Source organism: Bison bison, unplaced genomic scaffold (genome assembly GCF_000754665.1).
Source record: "Bison bison bison isolate TAMUID 2011002044 unplaced genomic scaffold, Bison_UMD1.0 scf7180017864163, whole genome shotgun sequence".
NCBI lineage: Eukaryota > Metazoa > Chordata > Mammalia > Artiodactyla > Bovidae > Bison > Bison bison.
In genome coordinates, this window is record NW_011494735.1 from 537,259 (window position 1) to 553,859 (window position 16,601).

General features: G+C 39.8%; 1 protein-coding gene across 1 annotated transcript in view; it reads left to right on the forward strand.

The window, feature by feature from the left end:
- Nucleotides 1-16,601, forward strand: part of SLC2A13 (solute carrier family 2 (facilitated glucose transporter), member 13) — a gene marked incomplete at its 5' end in the record, with an annotated part of 532,905 nt that overhangs the window by 77,830 nt on the left and 438,474 nt on the right. The gene's annotated exons all lie outside the window — the stretch shown is intronic.

Genomic DNA, 16,601 nt, shown 5'->3' on the forward strand with positions numbered 1-16,601 from the left:
TTAGCAAGAACAAGACCTGGATCTGACTGTGGCTCAGATCATGAGCTCCTTATTGCAAAATTCAGACTTAGATAGAAGTAGGGGAAACTAGTAGACCATTCAGGTATGACCTAAATCAAATCCCTTATGATTATACAATGGAAATGACAAATAGTTTCAAGAGATTAGATCAGATAGAGTGCCCAAAGAACTTTGGATGGAGGTTGTAACATTGTACAGGAGGTGATGATCAAAACCATTCTCAAGAAAAATAAAAAGGTAACATGGTTGCCTGAGGAAGCCTCACAAATAGCTGAGAAAAGAAGAGAAGCAAAAGGCAAAAGAGAAAAAGAAAGGTATATTCGTGTGAATGCAGAGTTCCAAAGAATAGCAAGAAGAGATAAGAAAGCCTTCCTAGGTGATCAGTGCAAAGAAATAGAGGAAAATAGACTGAGAAAGACTAAAGATCTATTCAAGAAAATTACAGATACCAAGGGAACATTTCATGCAAAGATGGGCACAGTTAAAGACAGAAATGGTATGGAACTAACAGAAGCAGAAGATATTAAGAAGACGTTGCAAGAACACAGAGAAGAACTATACAAAAAAGATCTTAATGACCCAGATAACCACAGTGGTGTGATCACTCACCTAGAGCCAGACATCCTGGAGTGCACAGTCAAATGGGCCTTAGGAAGCACCACTACGAACAAGGCTAGTGGAGGTGATGGAATTCCAGCTGAGCTATTTCAAATCCTAAAAGGTGATGCTTTGAAAGTGCTATACTCAATATGACAGCAAATTTGGAAAACTCAGTAGTGGCCAGAGAACTGGTTCCTTTTTGGGAAAGGAATATGTAAAGGCTGTATATTGTCACCCTATTTAACTTATATGTAGAATAAATCATGCAAATAAATCATCCATCAGGCTGGATGAAGCACAGGCTGGAATTAAGATTGCCGGAATTAATATCAATAGCCTCAGATATGAAGATGACACCATCCTTATGGCAGAAAGTGAAGAAGAACTAAAGAGTCTCTTGACCAAAGTGAAAAATGAGAGTGAAAAGGCTGGCTTAAAGCTCAACATTCAGAAACCTAAGATCATGGCAACTGATCCCATCATTTCATGGCAAATAGATGGAGAAACAATGGAAACAGTGACAGATTTTATTTTCTTGGGCTTCAAATTCATGGCAGATGGTGACTCTAGTCATGAAATTAAAAGATACTTGCTCCTTGGAAGAAAAACTATGACCAACCTAGACAACATATTAAAAACCAGAGACATTACTTTGCCAACAAAGGTCCTTCTGGTCAAAACTATGGTTTTTCCAGTAGTCATGTATGGATGTGAAAGTTAGACCATAAAGAAGGCTGAGTGCTGAAGAATTGATGCTTTTGAACTGTGGTGTTGGAGAAGACTCTTGAGAGTCCCTTGGACTACAAGGAGATCCAAGCAGTCAATCCTAAAGGAAATCAGTCCTGAATATTCATTGGAAAGACTGATGCTGAAGCTGAAGCTCCAGTACTTTGGCCAGCTGATGCAAAGACCTGAGTCATTAGAAAAGACCCTGATGCTGGGAAAGACTGATGGCAGGAGGAGAAGGGGACGACTGAGGATGAGATGGTTGGATGGCATCACGGACTTGATCGACATGAGTTTGAACAAGCTCTGACAGTTGTTGATGGACAGGGAAGCCTGGTGTGCTGCCATCCATGGGGTCTCAAAGAGTTGGGACCCCAACTCTAATAGTTGACTGAGGTACTGAACTGAGCTGAACTGAATCTTAGATCCAGCTGGTACTTCATCCAGAGTACAGTATGTACCTGCGCCTATGTTAAATAAGCAGGCTGACAATTTATTGCCTTGACATACTCTTTTCCCAGTTTTAAAACGGTCCCTTGTTCCATATCTATTTCTAACTGTTGCTTCTTGCCCTGTGTAGAGGTTCTCAGGGGGCAAGTATGGTGGGCTTGTATTCCTGTCTCTCAGAATTTTCCGCAGTTTTTTGTGATGTTGTGATACACACAGTCAAAGGCTTTTGTGCACAAAATGAAGCAAAAATAGATGTTTTTCTGGAATACCCTTGCTTTTTCTGTGATTCAAGGGATATTGGCAATTTGATATCTGGTTCCTCTAACTTTTCTAAATCCAGCATGTACATCTGGAAGTTCTCGGTTCATGTGCTGTTGAAGTCTAGATTGAAGGATTTTGAGCATTGCCTTGCTAGCATGTGAAATAAGCGCAGTTGTGTGGTAGTTTGAGCATTGTTTGACATTGCCCTTCTTTGGGATTGAAGTAAAAACTGACCTTTTCCAGTCCTGTGGCCACTGCTGCTGAGGTTTCCTGGCAGGTTTTGCTGGCCTATTGAGTGCATCACTTTAACAGCATCATCTTTTAGGATTTTAAATAGCTCAGCTGGAATTGTGTCACCTCCACTAGCTTTTTTCCTAGTAATGTTTAATTTATGGTTACACAAGAACAAAGGTAGGTAGGCAGACAAATTAACAGCAAATTATCAGATATAAACTAATTTATGTAAAATCGATGAGCAGCACATATTTATTGCATAGCATAGGGAACTATGTTCAGTTTTTTGTAATAATGTATAATTGTAAGTAATTGAAAAAATACATATATATCTGAATCACTCTGTTGTACACCTGAAACTTACACATATTATAACACAACTATACTTCACTAAAAACATATTCATTCTTCACTAAAAAGATATTCATGAGCATAGAGTATCTTTCCATTTATGTCTTCTTCATTTATTTCATCAGTATTTTATTTTTATCACTGTAGAGCTTTTCATCTCCCTTATTCTTAAATGTTCTTTTTGATTTAATTTTAAATGAGATTGTTTTCTGATTCTCTTTGTAATAGTTTATTACTATGTGTAGAATTATTCTTAGATATTCTTTTTGATGCAATTTTAAATGAGATTGTTTTCTAAATTCTCTAATAGTTGATTACTATGTGTAGAAATGCAGCAGTTTTCTATATATTGATTTTGTATCCTCTAGTTTTACTGAATTCATTTATTAGTTCACAGTTTTTCTTTTTGGAGATTTTAAGGATTTTCTACGTGTAGCACTGTCATTTACAAATAGTGCCCGTTTTCCTTGTCTGTTTGCAATTTAAATGCTTTCTGTTTTTATTGTTTATTTATTTATTATGCCTGCCTAATTGCTGTGACTAGAAATCCCAATAATATTTTGAATGAAATTGGAGAGAGGAATCATGCTTGTGTTATTTGTGATCTTAGATTCCTTTACATTCAACAAGTTGTCTTTCTCTTGCTGCTTCTAAGATTTTCTCTGTCTTTAACTTTCAACATTTAAGTTATATTAGTAATATGCACTGTTTTGTGCTTGTTTGGATTTATCTTGTTTGGTAGTCCCTGAGCTTTCTGAATCTGGCTTTTTTTTTTTTTTTTTTTCCCACTGAAGTTAAGAAAGTTTTCAAGCATTATTTGCTCAAATAAGTTTTCTGCTTCTTTTTCTCTGTTTGGGACTTCTATAATGTGAATGTTAGTTCACTTGATGTTGTCTTTTACATCCTTCAATTTCATTTAAAATTTTCTTCTCATTTCTTGCTCTGTCTGGGTGAGTCCCGTTGCTTTATTTTCTGACTCACTGATCCATTCTTTTAACCTGTGCTGTTGAACCACTCTTATGTTTGTTACTTTTTTATGTTCTCTATCTTTGTTGAAGTTCTCACTGTGTTTATCCATTGTTCTCCCAAGTTAGGTGAGCAATTTTGTGATTATTGCGTTTTAAATTATTTTGTTGCTGTTGTTCAGTCACTCAGTCCTGTCCAACTCTTTGTGACCTCATGGACTGCAGTGCACAAGGCTTCCCTTCACTATCTCCCAGAGTTTTTAACTATTTATCAGGTCAGTTACTTTTCTCTATTTCATTAAGTGGTTATCTGAGGAGGCCTTACAAATAGTAAAGAAAGAAGAGAAACAGAAAGCAAGGGAGAAAGGGAAAGGCATATCCAACTAAACACAGATTTCTAAAGAACATCACAGAGAGACAAGAAGGCCTTCTTCAGTGAACAGTGTATAATACTAGAAGAAAACAACAGAAGGGGAAAGACTAAGAGATATCTTCAGGAAAATTGGAGATACCAAGGGAACATTTTGCCCAAAGATGGGCACAATAAAGGACAAACAGTAGAGATGTATTTAGACACTGAGGAGATCAAAAAGAGATGGAAAGAATACATGGAAGAACTGTACAGAAAAGATCCAGATGAACCAGATTACTCTGATAGTGTGGTCAACCACCCAGAGCCAGACTTTCTGGAGAGCGAAGTTAAGTGGGCCTTAGGAAACACTGATATTAATAAAGCTAGTGGACATGATGGAATTCCAGAAGAACTATTCAAAACCCTAAAGGATGATGCAATCAATATGTTGCATTCAATATGTCAGCAAATCTGGAAGACCCAGCAGTGGCCATAGGTTTAGAAAAGGTCAGTCCTCATCCCAGTTCCCAGAAAGGGTAGTACTAAAGAATACGCTAACCATCGGACAATTGCACGTAAGGTTATGCTTAAAATCTTGCATACTAGGCTTCAGCATTATGCGAACGAAGAACTTGCAGATGTCCAAGATGGGTTTAGAAAAGGAAGAGGAACTAGAGATCAAATTACCAACATTTGCTGGATCATAGAGAAAGCTAGGGAATTTCAGAAAAAAATCTACCTCTGTTTCATTGACTACACCATTGACTAAAAGCCTTTGACTTTGCAGATCATAATAAACTGTGGAAAGCTCTTAAAGAGGTGGGAATACCAGACTGTCTTACCTGTCTCCTGAGAAACCTGTATGCAGGTCAGGAAGCAATATTTAGAGCCCTGTTCGGAACCACTGATTGGCTCAAGATTGAGAAAGGAATATGACAGGGCTGTCTGTTGTCACCCTGTTCATTTAATCTATGTGCTGCATGCATCATGAGAAATGCTGGGTTGGATGAATTACAAACTGGAATCAAGATAGGTGGGAGAAGCATCAACAACCTCAGATATGTGGATGATACCACTCTCATGGGAGAAAGCAAAGAGGAACTAAAGAGTCTCTGGAAGAGTGTGAATGAGGAGAGTGAAAGAGCTGGCTTAAAACTAAACATTAAAAAAAATGAAGATCATGGCATCTGGCCCCATTACTTCATGGAAAACAGAGAGCGGAAAAGTAGAAGTAGTGACAGATTTCCTTCTTGGGCTCTAAAATCACTGCAGATGGTGACTACAGCCATGAAATCAGAAGATGTTTGCTCCTTCGCAGGAAAGCTATGACAAACCTAGACAGTGTGTTGAAAAGCAGAGACATTACTCTGTCAACAAAGGTCAGTGTAGTCAAGGCTGTGGTGTTCCCAGTGGTCACATGTGGTTGTGAGAACTGAACCATAAAGAGCACCTAAGAATTGATGCCTTTGAACTGTGGTGCTGGAGAAGACTCCTGAGAGTCCCTTGAACAGGACAGAGATCAAACCAGTCAATCTTTAGGGAAATCAACCCTGAATACTCATTGGAAGGACTGATGCTGAAGCTGTTGGTTCGTGCCATTCATCAACATAAATGCACCATATGTTTGTTCCTTCCCTCTTGAACCTCCCTTCCACTTCCCATGCCACCCATCCCTCTAGGTTGTCACAAAGCACCTGGTTTGAGCCCCCTGTATCATACAGCAAATTCCCACTGGCTCTCTATTCTTCATATGGTAATGTATGTTTTCATGCTATTTCCTCAATTCATCCCACCTTCTCCTACCACCCCCGCACCGCCTGTTCTCTATGTGTTACCAGTATCATGTTTCTAGATTCCATATATATGCATTAATATATGACATTTATTTTTCTCTTTCTGACTTCACTCTGTATATGCATGCATACTAAGTCACTTCAGTCATGTCTGACTCTTTGCAACCCCATGAACCATAGCCCACCAGACTCCTCTGTCCATGAGATTCTCCAGGCAAGAATACTTCTGTGGGTTGCCATGCCCTCCTCCAGGGTATCTTCCTGAACCAGGGATCAAAGTGGCATTTCTTATGTCTTTTGCATTGGCAGGCAGGTTTTTTACCAATAGCACCACCTGGGAAACACTCACTCCGTGTAATAGGTTCTGAGTTCATTCACCTCATTAGAACTGACTCAAATGCATTCCTTTTTATTGCTGAGTAATATTCCATTGTATATATGTACCACAACTTCTTTATCTATTTATCTGTTGAAGGACATCTAGGTTGCTTCCATATAGTAGCTATTGTAAATAGTGCTACAGTGAATATTGGGGTACATGTGTCTTTTTCAATTATGATTTCCTCAGGGTGCATGCCCAGTAGTGGGATTGTTGGGGCATATGGTTGTTTTATTCCTGGTTTTTTAAGGAGTCTCCATATTGTTCTCCTTAGTGGCTATATCACTTTACCCTTCCCACCAACAGGGCAAGAGGGTTTCTTTTCTTTTTTTTGATTCAATCACTGTTGTTTTCTGTGTATTAAGTGAAACAACCACGTCTCTCAGTCTTGCACACTGTCCTTGTGTAGGAGATGAACCTTACTAATCAACTCTGCCCTAGCTCTTGATTGGTTTTCAAACCATTGTGATTGTCCAGGCAGCATGTTTTATTTTAAGTAGTGCCTGGTAATTGAGGGATGTGAAGACCAGTTCTTGTCCCAAAGGGGAAGATATTAATCAGCATCTGGATTCAGGTTGGTTGGGAGGCAAATGCTCAGGCAATGGATTTTAAAGAATGCAAATATATAGTCACATGGGTCTGCCGGTTTAAGCCCTGAGGACTCTCTGAGATAGGAGTCTGACAGTGTCACCCGGGTAGCAGTCACAAAAATCAGGGCTTCCGACAAGTGTACTAGCTCCTTTCTGGGAGATACTGATGAGCTTAGTGAGACAGAGATGGGATGCAAAACTTTTGTTCCCCATTCTAGTAACCCTGAGCACACCTCCATAGCCTCTAGTTGTGTGCCAAGGCTGAAGCCTGCCCCTATGGCTGAACCTCCAGAACTAGGAAGGAGTCTTCTTTCACAGAAAGACTTGGAGTGTATTTCAATCTGCTATCTCTGTTGTGCTCTGGAAGTGGTAACATGCTAAGCACTGTCTTTTTTGATTGTTTCAGTCCTGTTGGACCTAGGAATATAAGCTTCCTGGCCACTAGAGCCAGGTGCTCAAGGGATATCTCAGGCAACAGTCATAGAAACTAGGGCACCAGTCATAAAAACAGGGCAGATTCTGGTGCTCTAGAGTGCTGTAGAGGGAGAATGTGAAGTTAATAACCTTCCTCCAAGGTCTCAGGATAGGTTTATCATCGGACCTTAGATGTGTGTTTTTATTATCCTGCCTCTCGTGTTGCTGCTATGATGGCACAGTAATAGGCCTTTTTCACAGACAGATTGAACTCCTGAGTCTATTGCTCTTCCTGTGCCCTGGGGGTGGTAGCTGTCTAAGGATTCTTTCTCTGCTGATCACAGTCCTATGGGACCTGTGATCAAAACCACACTGGCCATCAGAGCCAGGTGTCAATAAATGTGTTTGTTCCATGGCTGAAGCCACAAGTATCAAGGTATTGGGCAAGGGCATGAGCTCCTTTCTGTAAGGTACCAGTTAGCTAGAGTGAGAGAGAGGGAGATTGAAAAGATTGCATCCACCTGCCTTTATTCACTGATAGCCCCTCTATAGGCCTTCCAAGTGCACCAAACCAGAATCCAGCCCCTCAGGCCAAAGCTCCTGGACAGGCAGATAGGCTAATTTCTAAGAAAGACTAGGATTTATTTTAGCCTGCTTTCTCTGCAGGGATCTGGGAGTGGTAGTCTGCCAAGAGCTGTCTTTCCAATTGTTCTCGTAACAAGGGCACTCAAGGACCAAGCCTACTGGCCTCCAGAGTCAGGGACTTCAGGAAATCAAATGCATCCCTTGGGTGGTAGCTGCAAAAATCAAATCATGGGTAAAAGCCAGACTCCGGGTATGTGTAGAAGATACCTAGAAGGTATGTGTAGAAGATACTAGAAGGTATGTGTAGAAGTATCTCTGGAAGATATTGGAGCTCTGAAGCATGGCAGAGGGGGAGTACAAAGATGCTGAGAAAGGGTAAAAAGAAAATAAAAACAACTAACAAAAAAAAGAAAAATAGGTGAAGAAAAAGAGATGGTACCCACTGGCTTTTGCAAGGCAGATGAGAGTGTGCAAAATGGCACCCATTAGTTGGAGCATAAAGATGACACTAGTGGGAAAGGGAAAATAAAAGAGTTGTGGTTGGGAGATGGTGCAGGTTTAGCAAGGCAGAGAGAGAGCAGGACAAGGCCCCCCCCCAGCCTGCCTACCCACAGAATATCCCAGAAGGCTCCTGCCCCTCAGACCAATATTTTACATAAAAGTAGAAAGCGAGTCTGTTTCATATAAAGTCTGGTCACTTTTCAAAGTGCTGTTTCTCCACTGGGCCCTGGGGCAGATGAGTCTGTGCACTGGCCCTTTAAGAGCCATTCCTCAGTTCATTCCAGCCCCATTGGTCTACATGGATATGAGTCCTATAGGTCTTCAAAGCTAGATGTTTTGGGGGCTCATCTCTCAGATACCCTTCTTAAATGTTGAGGTGCCTGATGTTGTTTGCCTCTCATTTGCCTGATATGAAGGGGTTGCTCTCTCAGTTTTTAGTCTTTTTCCAGAGGAAATTATTCCATATATAGCTGTAGATTTGGTGTGTCTTTGGGAAAAAGTGAGTTCAGAATCTTCTTAGGTCACCATCTTGAACTGAACTTTTCATTCTTGTAGATCATCTCAAATTGATGTTTCACACTATTAAAAATTTCATACATATTCATCTTTGTTATATACTGTCTCCAATATGGTATTTGCTTCTGTAATTACTTATATATCTTGCTATTAAATTTTTGGTATTCTTGTGATCCTTCTGTACCCTACCCATTTCTCTGTTTAATTCTGTTCTATTGTATTTTAATTTAAACCAATTCCCTCCTCCTGGCTTTCTGTTCCTGATTTTTAGGTAAGGTCCAACCGTGTATTGATGAACAACCTAAACAGTTTTTGGAGGCTGTTCATTTGTTATTATGCTATTTTAATATTTTCTTTAATAGTTCTTTCTATTTTATTCTTCAAACCTTTTTATTGATTGCATGACTATTTCTATAGCAACTTCTAGCCCTGAGCTTACCTTTTTCTGTATGTATTTCTTAAGTATTTTATCTATACCTGTTAAATTAAAATCTATATTCAGGTGATTCACAGACTTTTAGCTCATGTTTAGGTCCATATTGTTGTCCTTAAAAAATTTACCTCTAGATGTCACATAGAGCTAAGGCAAAGCACTACTTTTGCTTCTGTCTGCTAAATTCACTGCCTTGAGGAAAATGTATTGATTTCTTATTAACCTTTGTGCATTCCATTTGTCAGATGTAAAAGCATACTGCTTCTGCTTTTGTAGCATTTGACACAGCTGTCTTTCTCTTATAAACTTGAAACTCTATTGTAAAAGTATTGGGCTGCTGCTACTGCTAAGTCGCTTCAGTCGTGTCCGACTCTGTGCGACCCCATAGATGGTAGCCCACCGGGCTACCCCATCCCTGGGATTCTCCAGGCAAGAATACTGGAGTGGGTTGGCATTTCCTTCTCCAATTATCCAAAATACTCCAAAAATATCTTACACATCTAATAATTTCTATATTTGCTGTCTCTCCCCATAAAGAATTTTTTTCATTCTCTGTTCTTTTCCTACCTTACTGTATCTGTGTGTTCCAGCAACACTTCTTTTTTCTCCATATCTGAATGCTGAAATGTTATACTGTTACTTAAAATGATTTTTTGCTATAAGGGTGCTAAACTAGTATCAAGATTATTGTCTATGGCTACATAGCAGTGTATTTTGTTTGACTGTTTTCTTTGATGTAAAGAATTTTTTGTACCTTAGTTGAGTAAGTAGCTTTATACATTATGTCTTATGCTCAGTCAGCTTCTATATTTATGGTACCTGCCTAACTTATGTAAGAAGTGTGAGACTCCTTCATGAACAATAATAATATTTGCAATATAATGAGGTAAAGCTGCTTTTAAAGACTTATGGAAAAAATACTGCAAGTTATAGCCAAATTTTAATAGTGGTTATCTATGGGTGGTATGATTAGAGAGGATTTTTAATTACCTTACTTCTTATATGTAGTTTTCAAAATTTCCCTAATGAATAGCATCTATTAACACAAGGTTAAAAGGATATGGTTTTGTGTATTCATCCCATAGTACTAAGGAACGACCATAAGCCCAGGTCTGTGCTTAACACATGGACAATGACAACATGAGATATGAACATTTCATTAAAGGGCTTGTAGTCCTGCTTTGAGAAGTAAAAATGTGATACAGGCTCTACTGAACTGTTACCAGTTTAAAAGGACATGAGCAGATCAATAGAATATTCTCAAGTAGTGTTAAGGAAGAGGCCATTTAGGCTGTGAGAGACTTAACTGAGTTGAAATAATGGTGATATGTTTGTAATGCTTTCTTAGGAGCTTTTTAATGCTGTAGAACGTAAACTCTGCTAGTTATCCTTATAGATAGAATCTTTCTCATTACCTGACTCTTCCATTTTAAGCACAATGTGTTGTATATATTTTCATCACTTTGGGGCTTATTGCTTTTTGAAGCTGCTCAGCAGGTTTTTTTTTTTTTTTTTTTTTTACTTAATAGGAATTTATTATCTCACTGCTCTGGAGGTCAGAAGTCCAAAATCAAGGTATCACATGTCTTATTATTCAGGAAAGAAACAAAAACTAAATTCTAAGGTGTTAATAACCTGGTACATGTAGATACTTGATATTTAGAAGAATACAGACATACCAGTTCTGGGCAGGACAGCAAAACTGAGACAGTTACAATGAGAGATACCGTTTGTTTGGACAAATTCTTGCTATTAAAATTTCTTTAGAGATCATAGAGCAATAATTTACAAAATGAAATTAGGATGTCATAATCATTCTTGTTCAAGAAGCATTATTATTAAAAGCTAGCTTCATGTGCTTCTAAGAAGCTAATTAGTTGCTGCTTGGCTTATTGTGCTGAGAGGCTGTTGTGATTCATGGGTATTTACCCATCACAACAGGATTTTCTGATGCTATTTGGTTATGAAATTATTTATACTTCTGACTCAAGGCTTTAAAAGGACTTCCAGCAGTGTTTGAAAGCCAACTTTTGAGCTCAAGAGCATTTTGTGCCATTTATGGTGAATCAGCTTGGCAGTATTAGAATGTGTGAATTGGGTTGTATTGCAGTGGCTGAGGTGCAGTTTTCTGGTGAGACTCCTCAAGCTAAACATGATAATGAGTTTTCTTTGATGTAGACCTTTTTATTTTGTAAGGGATAAAACTTTGAAAAAATATTCGAAGATAATACCAACACAGGTTTTTGTGGTTGTATTTACTCTGGTAAGCTATTAATAACACTTTGTACTACTATACTCTGTATGTTAATTTTAATTCATGAGTTTCTGTGCTCAGTCACTTCAGTTGTCTCCGACTCTTTGCAAATCTAAGGACCATAACCCACCAGGCTCCTCTGTCCATGAGATTCTCCAGGCAAAAATACTGGAGTGGGTTGCCATTTCCTCCTCCAGGGGATCCTCCTGACCCAGGGATCAAACCAGGGTTTATTATGTCTTCTGCATTGGCAGGCTGTTTCTTTACCACTAGCAGCACCTGGGAAGTCTGTTTAATGTGTATAATAAATAGTTTTTTCTTTATGAGATATTTATTTTGAAATAGGGAAGAAATCAAAAGCTCTTTCTAGAATACTCCTAAACTTTAAATATCATTAATTACATCCGTTTATGAAGCACTTTGGAGAAGGGAACGGCAGTCCACTCCAGTATTCTTGCCTGGAGAATCCCATGGACAGAGAAGCCTGGCGGGCTACAGTCTATGGGGTCGCAAAGAGTTGGACACAACTCAGCGACTAACGCACGCATGAAGCACTTAGACTGTCCTTCATAAGAATAGTGAACTTTATTGTTTCCTCAAAGTGGAAAGGAGATTTTGAGGTGACATAGCCTTAATGTTAGAGGTTTTTCCAGAGTAGGCGTAATGTTTAAAAATCCACAAATATGGCTTCCCTGGGTGTGCTGCTGCTGCTGCTGCTAAGTCGCTTCAGTCATGTCCAACTCTGTGCGACCCCATAGACGGCAGCCCACCAGGCTCCTCCGTCTATGGGATTTTCCAGGCAAAAGTACTGGAGTGGGGTGCCATTGCCTTCTCCCTGGGTGTGGCACAGTGGTAAAGAATCTGCCTGCCAATGCAGGAGACACAAGAGACGTGGGTTTGCTCCCTCAGTCGGGAAGATCCCCTGGAGAAGAAAATGGCAACCCACTCCGGTATTCTTGCCTGGGAAATTCTGTGGACAGAGGAACCTAATGGGCTACAGTTCTTGGGATCACAGAGTTGGACATGACTGAGCACGCCTCCATGTGTATTGTGTTATTAACAGCAAAGTGAATTAACAGGGCCCATGCTTAACATACGCATATTGGAGAGTTGTGAGTATAGTGAACCTGAAGTCTACTACTCTTCCTGATCATTGGCGTTGTTTTATAGCTCTCCATTTTCATAAAGCATTTTATAAAAGGAGACTTTAAACTTGTCTAGCTTGAAATTATATAGTTAATCACATTCAGTTCTTATTTTTGTTACTTAACACGACACCTGCTGGCAGTAGGTCACATAGCAGGTAATAGGAGCAGAGAAGAGATCAGGCCCTCCTGTCCCTTGAAGTTCATGTGTGCCTGCTAAGGTCAGTTCAGTTCAGTCGCTGATTCGCGTCCGACTCTGTGACTCCATGGACCTCAGCACGCCAGGCCTCCCTGTCCATCACCAACTCCCAGAGTTTACCCAAAGTCACGTCCATTGAGTTGGTGATGCCATCCAACCATCTCATCCTGTGTTGTCCCCTTCTCCTCCTGCCTTCAATCTTTGCCAGCATCAGGGTCTTTTCAAATGAGTAAGCTCTTCGCATCAGGTGGCCAAAGTATTGGAGTTTCAGCTTCAACATCAGTCCTTCCAATGAATATTCAGGACTGATTTCTTTTAGGATGGACTGGTTGGATCTCCTTGCAGTTGAAGGGACTCTCAAGAGTTTTGTCCAACACCACAGTTCAAAAGCATCAATTCTTTGGCACTCAGCTTTCTTTATAGTCCAACTCTCACATCCATACATGACCACTGGAAAAACCATTGCCTTGACGAGACGGACCTTTGTTGGCAAAGTAATGCTAAAGTAGTAGGGCCAAAAATAAAATGTTCCTGACAAATTTCCAAAGGGCCGTATTTGAAACAGAGACACAGCAGTCAGTCTTCCAGTGACACATTATAAAGACTAGGGGACCTGAATCTGTTGGATCCACTTTAGCATTAACTTGGCTATGCAACTTTCTGAAAACCTCTTATTATCTCTGAGGCTGGGGTTCTTTATCTTTCCTGAGGGAGTAGTGAATGATACCTGTCCCACCTACTTTTTAAAGGATGACCTTACATGGAATGCAAAATGATAACATAAAAAGATTGTAGAAAGTAACATAGTATTCAGTTCAGTTCAGTTCAGTTGCTCAGTCCTGTCTGACTCTGCGACCCCATGAATCGAAGCATGCCAGGCCTCTCTGTCCATCACCAACTCCCAGAGTTCACTCAGACTCACATCCATCGAGTCAGTGATGCCATCCAGCCATCTCATCCTCTGTCATCCCCTTCTCCTCCTGCCCCCAATCCCTCCCAGCATCAGAGTCTTTTCCAATGAGTCAACTCTTTGCATGAGGTGGCCAAAGTACTGGAGTTTCAGCTTTAGCATCATTCCTTTCAAAGCAGTCCCAGGGCTGATCTCCTTCAGAATGGACTGGTTGGATCTCCTTGCAGTCCAAGGGACTCTCAAGAGTCTTCTCCAACACCACAGTTCAAAAGCACATAGTATTCAAGGGTAAGGTAATTGCTTGCTGATCACTTTCTTTATTTCTTCTTTCTTAAATATTGGAATTTTTCAGGACTCAGTTCTAGGCATTCTTCTCGTGTTCCACTTTTAGGAAATCTCATACATTCCCATGGTTTCAGTTATATGTACCTTTCACACAGAACCATCTTTTGAGTTCCAAGTATTTGTATAGCTCCCAAACTCTACTGGGCCCAGTCTCAGTTTGACATTGCATTTAAAGAAATACTGTCCAGCAACTAAAAGTAATTAAATAGTAATACTATTTTTTACTCAAGTCTCCAAGAACATAATAGCTTGGAGGGTATAATTCAACAATATTTCAAAAAATCTTTTATCCACCGCCACCCCATCCCCAGTCAAACCTCAATTAGTCCCCGTGTTATGTGCTCCCAGTTTTCCAAACTGACCCTGAGACTCACAGCTCCCTGCAGACTTTTTCTCATTTGATCCTCTCAGAAACCATGTTTGGCCCATGTTTTCTTCTCTATCCCTTTTTGCCTGCCATGATAACAGCCCAAGAACTAGGCTGGCAAAGACCAAATTCTCCCTTGAAGATGAGAGAGAAAGGAAAGGAGTAGGCAAAAAGATGAGGCTGGGAACATTTACATGTAAATAACCTGTATTTCCAGCACACTTATAGAATGTTTTACTTGTTCTTTACTTGTTTGTTTCACAGAACACCTCTGATTCGTCCTGTCTAAAACTTGACCTTATCATCCATACAAATTTGCTTCTCCTCTAATACCCTTATCTTCATATTAAGTGTCCATCATGCTCTTAGTTGCTTATTTTGAACATCTGAACATCATTCTCAAATTCTTCCTCTCCTCATCTTTCACAGTTCCATTCACATTCCCTTCATCCTAGATACTGAATATATCCTTCTAGAATCTCTCCATTTTACCCAGTCTCTACTTCTGCCACTGAACTCCTTGTTTCCCTGGAATCCGTCTTCCATCCGTCTTTCCAACCAGAAAGATCATTTTAAAACATGCATCTAGTTATGCCTTTTCCTCCTTTACACTGTTCAAAGGCTTTTGAGTACCAAGCCTTTAATATGGTCTCTGCTTCCTAGATGGCTCAGTGGTAAAGAAGCCACCTGTAATGCAGGAGACTCCAGTTTGATTTCTGGGTTGGGAAGATCCCCTGGAGGAAGAGATGGCAGACCTCTCCAGTATTCTTGCCTGGGAACTCCCATTGACAGAGGAGCCTGGTGGACTACAGTCCATGGGGTTGCGAAAGACTTCACGACTAAACAACCATATGGCCTCTAAGATCCTGTGTACTCTGGCTGGTTTCTGCTTATGTCTCTAAAAGTAGTCCGCTTCTTAACAGGATGCATCTCTGCCTCAAGGCCTTTGTCTAAGCTGGGTCTTGATGTCTAAAGTATCTTTCACCCTCCTCACCCTCTACCCCACCCACCAACCTCCTCATCCAAGATTTCTCTGACTCCTCAGGCAGGGCCCAATCCCTTTGCTATAGATTCTTGTTCCACTCAGGTTTGATCTCTGGATCTGGAAGAGCTTCTGGAATAGAAAATGGCAACCTATTCCAGTATTCTTGCCTGGAAAATTCCATGGACAGAGGAGCCCAGCTTGCTATAGTCCATGGTTGCAAAGGTTTGGACATGACTGAGCACACATACACACACTTGTTCCCCATATTTTTCCTGTGATGAGACCCATTGCACTTGAAATCTATTTACTTGTTCTAACACATTTGCCCAGTAAGCCTTAGCATGAAGTCAGAAGGCATGTCTCTCTCCTGTACACTTCTTCCACTGTGCTTACCACAGTACGCAGCTCAGATCGAGTATTCATTGTACACTTGTTGATTAAAGGATACTTCTTCCATGATTTGGGCTTTGTCTGCCTCTCATCTCTGTACATATTGTGTTTCACACTGTTTATCCCTGAGAAAACCTCATGTGGTTTCACATTTTTTAGGCTTATGCTCTTCTCTCTCGAATGTTTCCTCTAAGTCAGATGAAAGCCAATTTAGAGTAGTCTGTGCGATTAAATTGATTAGCAGTCAGATGGAAACTTTCAGCAGTTTAGGTGATGATTTAATTATAATAGCTATTCTTACTTTGTCTGCTAATATATACTTATTCTTTTGTGGAACTCATAAAATCGTATGATTTTTTTTTTACTGTAGCTATATATTAACAAATACTCCAGAAGCAAATAACATTGGTTAAAACTACAGAGTATATAGTTCTGAGACTTAATGTTCTGACTTGTGTGCAAATTCAATAAATATTTACCAGTAGTTTTCAACAATACAGTGAATATATTCCAGAAGTAGATATATGTACTATTTAAGTCTTGTTAATATGTTTATTTATTCTACCTTTGAACAAAGCAAATAAATATATAGCAAAAAATATTTAAAATGGATAAGATTGGAGATGATTGTGGTGTTGGGAAGGGATTTAACTCACAAAATAAATAACCATGAAGTCCAAAACACTTGGTGAAGTGAGCCTCACTGACTTCCTACATGATAGGGGAGATAAAAGATGGCTATGTGATTTGTAATGCCCATAAGGAAACATAAATCACTTATTGAGAAGCATGACTGTTGCAACTACTGAAACTAGAGAGAAATTTCTCCTGTTGT